Genomic DNA, 7,500 nt, shown 5'->3' with positions numbered 1-7,500 from the left:
AAGAAGCATTCTGGACTATGAATCCAGACATACAAGTTCAATTCTTAGATTCTATGGAACCATTTTTGCACGTAAATTTAATTTCTGGGATAATTATACTAAAGTGAGCACTCTGGACTATGAATCCAGTCATCCCAGTTCAATTTCTTAGATTGTCCGGAACCATTTTTGCACATAAATGTCACCTCTGGGATATTTATAATAATATGAGCCTTTTTTGAAAAGCTAGCCCTCTAAGCGAATAATTTAAGACTGCTTTTGAAATTAGACTTTGAGAAATTTTGCACGTACTGTTGAAATATGCTGTTCAATTCTTTACTTGCAATAATCCTTATTTAAAAAGAAGCATTCTGGACTATGAATCCAGACGTACAGGTTCAATTCTTAGATTGTCCGGAACCATTTTTTCACATAAAGGTAATTTCTAGGATAATTATACTAAAGTGAGCACTCTGGACTATAAATCCAGTCATCCAAGTTCAATTCTTAGATTGTCCGGAACCATTTTTGCACATAAAGGTAATCTCTGTGATAATTATACTAATATGAGCCTATTTTGAAGCTAGCCCTCTAAGCCAATAGTTTAAAAATGTTTTTGAAATGTGGTTCCATGGTGTAATGGTTAGCACTCTGGACTCTGAATCCAGTGATCCGAGTTCAAATCTCGGTGGGACCTTTGTATCTTTTTGCACTTACAGTTCAAATATCCTGTTCAATCTTGTACTTCTTACTAATGTTCATTTTAAGGGAAGCACTCTGGATCATGAATCCAGCCATCCAACGTCAATTCTCAGTTTGACCCCAACCATTTTTGCACATAAAGTTCAACTATGTGGTAATTAGACCTTGAGAAATTTTGCACGTACCGTTGAAATATGCTGTTCAATTCTTTACTTGTAATGATCCTTATTTATAAAGAAGCATTCTGGACTATAAATCCAGACGTACAGGTTAAATTCTTAGATTGTCCGGAACCATTTTTGCACATAAAGGTAATTTCTGGGATAATTATACTAAAGTGAGCACTCTGGACTATGAATCCAGTCGTCAAAGTTCAATTCTTAGATTGCCTGGAACCATTTTTGCACATAAAGGTCATCTCTGTGATAATTATACTAATATGATCCTATTTTGAAGCTAGCCCTCTAAGCCAATAGTTTGAAAATGTTTCAGTAATGTGGTTCCATGGTGTAATGGTTAGCACTCTGGACTCTGAATCCAGCGATCCGAGTTCAAATCTCGGTGGGACCTTTGTATTTTATTGCACTTACAGTTCAAATATCTTGTTCAATCTTGTACTTCTTACTAATGTTCATTTTCAGGGTAGCACTCTGGATCATGAATCCAGCCATCCAACTTCAATTCTCAGTTTGACCAGAATCATTTTTGCACATAAAGTTCAACTATGTGGTAATTAGAAGAAAATTGGCCTCTTTTGAAGCTTTCAATCTAAGGAAAAATGTATAAATGTCTTTGAAATGTGGTTCCATGGTGTAATGGTTAGCACTCTGGACTTTGAATCCAGTGATCCGAGTTCAAATCTCGGTGGGACCTTGAGAAGTTTTGCACGTACCGTAGAAATATGCTGTTCAATTCTATACTTGTAATAATCCTCATTTATAAAGAAGCATTCTGGACTATGAATCCAGACATACAAGTTCAATTCTTAGATTCTATGGAACCATTTTTGCACGTAAATTTAATTTCTGGGATAATTATACTAAAGTGAGAACTCTGGACTATGAATCCAGTCATCCAAGTTCAATTCTTAGATTGTCCGGAACCATTTTTGCACATAAAGGTCACCTCTGGGATATTTATAATAATATGAGCCTTTTTTGAAAAGCTAGTCCTCTAAGCGAATAATTTAAGATTGTTTTTGAAATGTGGTTCCATGGTGTAATGGTTAGCACTCTGGACTCTGAATCCAGTGATCCGAGTTCAAATCTCGGTGGGACCTTTGTATCTTTTGCACTTACAGTTCAAATATCCTGTTCAATCTTGTACTTCTTACTAATGTTCATTTTCAGGGAAGCACTCTGGATCATGAATCCAGCCATCCAACTTCAATTCTCAGTTTGACCAGAATCATTTTTGCACATAAAGTTCAACTATGTGGTAATTAGAAGAAATTTGGCCTCTTTTGAAGCTTTCAATCTAAGGAAAAATGTATAAATGTCTTTGAAATGTGGTTCCATGGTGTAATGGTTAGCACTCTGGACTTTGAATCCAGTGATCCGAGTTCAAATCTCGGTGGGACCTTGAGAAGTTTTGCACGTACCGTTGAAATATGCTGTTCAATTCTATACTTGTAATAATCCTCATTTATAAAGAAGCATTCTGGACTATGAATCCAGACATACAAGTTCAATTCTTAGATTCTATGGAACCATTTTTGCACGTAAATTTAATTTCTGGGATAATTATACTAAAGTGAGCACTCTGGACTATGAATCCAGTCATCCAAGTTCAATTCTTAGATTGTCAGAAACCATTTTTGCGCATAAAGGTCACCTCTGGGATATTTATAATAATATGAGCCTTTTTTGAAAAGCTAGCCCTCTAAGCGAATAATTTAAGATTGTTTTTGAAATGTGGTTCCATGGTGTAATGGGTAGCACTCTGGACTCTGAATCCAGCGATCTGAGTTCAAATCTCGGTGGGACCTTTGTATCTTATTGCACTTACAGTTCAAATATCTTGTACTTCTTACTAATGTTCATTTTAAGGGAAGCACTCTGGATCATGAATCCAGCCATCCAACTTCAATTCTCAGTTTGACCAGAATCATTTTTGCACATAAAGGTCAACTATGTGGTAATTAGAAGAAAATTGGCCTCTTTTGAAGCTTTCAATCTAAGGAAAAATGTATAAATGTCTTTGAAATGTGGTTCCATGGTCTAATGGTTAGCACTCTGGAGTTTAAATACAGTAATTCGAGTTCAAATCTCGGTGGGACCTTGAGAAGTTTTGCACCTACCGTTGAAATATGCTGTTCAATTCTATACTTGTAATAATCCTCATTTATAAAGAAGCATTCTGGACCATGAATCCAGACATACAAGTTCAATTCTTAGATTCTATGGAACCATTTTTGCACGTAAATTTAATTTCTGGGATAATTATACTAAAGTGAGCACTCTGGACTATGAATCCAGTCATCCAAGTTCAATTCTTAGATTGTCCGGAACCATTTTTGCACATAAAGGTCACCTCTGGGATATTTATAATAATATGAGCCTTTTTTGAAAAGCTAGCCCTCTAAGTGAATAATTTAAGATTATTTTTGAAATGTGGTTCCATGGTGTAATGGTTAGCACTCTGGACTCTGAATCCAGCGATCTGAGTTCAAATCTCGGTGGGACCTTTGTATCTTATTGCACTTACAGTTCAAATATCTTGTACTTCTTACTAATGTTCATTTTAAGGGAAGCACTCTGGATCATGAATCCAGCCATCCAACGTCAATTCTCAGTTTGACCCCAACCATTTTTGCACATAAAGTTCAACTATGTGGTAATTAGACCTTGAGAAATTTTGCACGTACCGTTGAAATATGCTGTTCAATTCTTTACTTGTAATGATCCTTATTTATAAAGAAGCATTCTGGACTATAAATCCAGACGTACAGGTTAAATTCTTAGATTGTCCGGAACCATTTTTGCACATAAAGGTAATTTCTGGGATAATTATACTAAAGTGAGCACTCTGGACTATGAATCCAGTCGTCAAAGTTCAATTCTTAGATTGCCTGGAACCATTTTTGCACATAAAGGTCATCTCTGTGATAATTATACTAATATGATCCTATTTTGAAGCTAGCCCTCTAAGCCAATAGTTTGAAAATGTTTCAGTAATGTGGTTCCATGGTGTAATGGTTAGCACTCTGGACTCTGAATCCAGCGATCCGAGTTCAAATCTCGGTGGGACCTTTGTATTTCATTGCACTTACAGTTCAAATATCTTGTTCAATCTTGTACTTCTTACTAATGTTCATTTTCAGGGTAGCACTCTGGATCATGAATCCAGCCATCCAACTTCAATTCTCAGTTTGACCAGAATCATTTTTGCACTAAGGTAGGAAATGTATACTTGTAACCATTATGGTGAAAGTAATATCTTGGAACACACGTGGGCTAAATGATAAGTTAAAGCGTTCCCTAGTTCTTAAACAATGCCAGAATTTGAAGGCGGAGATTATATGTTTACAAGAAACCCACTTAACTCATGAGAAAACACTATCTCTCAAACGACCTTGGGTCGGTTGGTCATATCATTCGGTCTTTACATCTGCCTCACGCGGGGTGTCTATATTAATTAAAAAAAGTGTTGCTTTCGAATGTATTTCGATTGAGATCGATACGTTGGGGCGATATATATTTCTTGACGGAATTTTTAATTCCTTCAGACTGTCTATATTAGTAGTATATGTTCCCCCACCGTTCTCATATGCCACACTTAATAAAGCGGTGGACTTTGTCTCCTCACGTCCAGACAATATGGTTCTATGTGTGGGGGACTATAATGCTGTTATGGATCCGGCTGTAGATAGATGGAGATTGGATCTAGGGGCTTGTAGGGATGAAAGGGGAATAGCAGCTTTTATATCAGAAATTGGATGGTGTGACGTTTAGAGGAATCGAAATCCACATAAACAACAATTCTCATGCTACTCAGCCTCCCATAATACATTCTCACGAATAGACATGGCATTTGCTTCCTTAAACCTTTTAAGATACATATCCCATATAGATTATAAAGCACGAGGGATTTCCGATCACTCCCCGGTTGTTCTACAAATGGATTTTGAGATGGATAAAGGCTATACATACTGGCGATTGCATCCATCATGGTTACAGGTGTTCGACCAGAATGATGACCTTACTCCGCAGATAAAGGGTTTTTTTGGGGATAATATAGGATCTGCAAAACCGGCTTGTGTTTGGGAAACCTTTAAGTCTTTCCTTAGAGGCTTACTAATTAAAAAAATATCGGTAGTTAAAAGGAAATGTCTCCAAAAAGAGTTGACCCTAGAGGCCCAAATGTTAGAACAGGAGGGAATTTATCTTCGGGATAAGGACACCCTCTCAAGATCGAATTGGCTAGAGGCCCAAAAAAAATGGATTGAGCATTTGCAAACCTTGGCTATGCTAAGGTTAATAAAACAATCCCATCAGATATATCTTAACCACGATCGGACCGGCAAATATCTAGCATATTTATCCAAAGTTAATGAATCATCAAAATCAATAACTGCTATTCGGACTCGCTCGGGTGAGATAGTCACTAAAACACAGGATATGGTAGCTACATTTGTGGAACATTTTACTGAGGTTTACGAAACAAGAGCCAAATTTAATGAGGAGGAAACTAATAAATATCTTAATAACATCAATATCCCCAGACTTTTTACAGGAAAGTCGTGATTACCTTGAAGCACCTTTTACAATAGAAGAAGTGCAGACAGTGATTAAAGAGCTTCCCTCTGGGAAAGCCACTGGAATAGATGGCTTACCATCAGAAATTTACAAATATTGTACCGAGATTCTGTCTCAGAATTTATTACTATCTATACAAGGCATGGAAGAAGATGGTAGCTTATCGGATTCTATGACAGAATCAATTGTCTCTCTTATACTAAAGCCAGATAAAGATCCCACGGCGGTTGACTCCTACCGTCCAATATCTCTAATAACAACTGATGCTAAAATATATGCTAAAATATTGGTGACAAGACTGGGTAAGGTAATAAGAGAAGTTGTCCACAACGATCAAACGGGATTTATGGAGAGATGTTCCACTGCCATAAATATTAGAAGAGTCTTCTCATATATTCAATTGGAAAAATACCTGGGGAGCGAATTTGGGATCGCCTCCTTCGACGCAAACAAAGCATTTGATTCAGTCGAATGGGGATATCTTAGGTGTGTAATGGAAAAAATGGGATTTGGTCCCAGATATATACGGTGGGTCTTTATGTTATACCGGAACCCCAAAGCGCGGATTCTAGTCAATGGTTATGTCTCAGATTCCCTTTATCTAAAACGTGGGACCAGGCAGGGCTGTCCGCTGTCCCCCCTGCTATTTGCATTGGCCATTGAGCCAATTGCCTCTAAATTAAGAACAGAGCTGGCAGCGGATGGCGGGGTGGACGGACTTCAGCCCTGCCTGGTCTCCTTATATGCAGATGACCTTCTAGTAGGGTCGGATAATTGTCAGGAAAAGCTACCAGAAGTAATTAGATGCCTGCGGGAGTTCGGTGATGTATCAGGTCTCACGGTTAATTGTAACAAATCCCATTTACTGGTGTCTCAAAAGCAGGGGGCTGCAGGGGTTAATCTGGACCTGGGGATTCCGGTTACAGAAAGATTTAAATACCTAGGAATAATAATCTCCAATAAACCAGAGGACTTTATAAGAGACAATATTGAGCCATTAATTGCACAACTGAAAATGAAATGTAAAAATTGGTTGAAATTGTCACTTTCCATGATGGGACGCGTAAACCTCATTAAAATAATAATGCTACCCAAATTCCTATATGTTCTGCAAAGGGCCCCTGTGTATATTCCCAATGAAGTTTTTAATCGGATCGCTTCTGTGATATCCTCATTTATATGGAAAAATAAGGCTCCCCGAATCAAATATAAAACCTTGACTAGAGACAAAAAAGAGGGTGGAGTTTCACTGCCAGATTTTAAACTGTATTATCTGGCTGCCCAAATGACCCAACTGCGATCTTGGATATATACAGAGGATGCCGAGGTAGAACTGTTGGCATTAATCCATAAGACTACACACGGCTTAACACCGCTTCAAGCGGTGTTAACAAGGGGTAGGATTGTTAAAGAACCCCCCATTCTGAAACAAGCTAGGAAAATATGGCAATGGGGTAATAGGTGTAGGGGGTATGTAGGTATAGATCCCGATACATATATATTCTCCTTAGACTCCTTACAACAAATATCTAAATCCCAAGGGCAGCGGATATGGGCTCATTACGGCATTAAAACAATTGGGCAGGTATACTTAGATACCAGGGTTAAACAGTTCAAACAACTACAGTTAGAAAATCAATTGCCTCAAACTATGTTTTATAGGTATCTACAATTGAGGAGTGCATTGAATTATTTTTTCCAACAAAATAAGCTAGATCTTGTTGATTCCCCAGTGAAAATCTTTTTGAGACAATTGAGTAGAGTGAAAGCCATCTCGAAATCCTATAAGTTTTATCACGACTCAGAACATGAGGAGAGCCTAGAGGGACTACGTCATAAATGGGCGAATAATATTACTGAGTTGACACCACAATTATGGACGAAGGCACTGTCAATTAGTTGTCTGGTTACCCAGTCTATCAAAGTGCAACAAATACAATTCAATATAATCCATCGTATATATCTGACGCCAGTTAAATTAAATAAATTTTCGTCGAATCATAGTACGATATGTCCGAAGTGTAGGCTCCCAGGGGAAAACAATTTAGGTGACTTTTGGCAT

At 37.7% G+C, this 7,500-nt stretch overlaps 6 non-coding genes across 6 annotated transcripts; all 6 read left to right on the top strand.

The window, feature by feature from the left end:
• The first annotated feature begins 604 nt into the window (after positions 1–604).
• TRNAQ-CUG (transfer RNA glutamine (anticodon CUG)) lies at positions 605–676 on the top strand. Its single transcript has one exon. It is a non-coding gene; the product is annotated as a tRNA-Gln (tRNA).
• A 503-nt stretch (positions 677–1,179) lies between these two features.
• On the top strand, positions 1,180–1,251 carry TRNAQ-CUG (transfer RNA glutamine (anticodon CUG)). The gene has a single exon. It is a non-coding gene; the product is annotated as a tRNA-Gln (tRNA).
• Positions 1,252–1,482: 231 nt separating this feature from the next.
• TRNAQ-UUG (transfer RNA glutamine (anticodon UUG)) lies at positions 1,483–1,554 on the top strand. The gene has a single exon. It is a non-coding gene; the product is annotated as a tRNA-Gln (tRNA).
• A 334-nt stretch (positions 1,555–1,888) lies between these two features.
• On the top strand, positions 1,889–1,960 carry TRNAQ-CUG (transfer RNA glutamine (anticodon CUG)). Its single transcript has one exon. It is a non-coding gene; the product is annotated as a tRNA-Gln (tRNA).
• A 230-nt stretch (positions 1,961–2,190) lies between these two features.
• TRNAQ-UUG (transfer RNA glutamine (anticodon UUG)) lies at positions 2,191–2,262 on the top strand. The gene has a single exon. It is a non-coding gene; the product is annotated as a tRNA-Gln (tRNA).
• A 1,598-nt stretch (positions 2,263–3,860) lies between these two features.
• TRNAQ-CUG (transfer RNA glutamine (anticodon CUG)) lies at positions 3,861–3,932 on the top strand. The gene has a single exon. It is a non-coding gene; the product is annotated as a tRNA-Gln (tRNA).
• Positions 3,933–7,500: the final 3,568 nt, after the last annotated feature.

Source organism: Crinia signifera, chromosome 11 (assembly GCF_055691185.1).
Source record: "Crinia signifera chromosome 11, ASM5569118v1, whole genome shotgun sequence".
Taxonomy (NCBI): domain Eukaryota; kingdom Metazoa; phylum Chordata; class Amphibia; order Anura; family Myobatrachidae; genus Crinia; species Crinia signifera.
The sequence above is the reverse complement of the archived record's forward strand: the minus strand, read 5'-3'. Positions and strand labels throughout refer to the sequence as shown.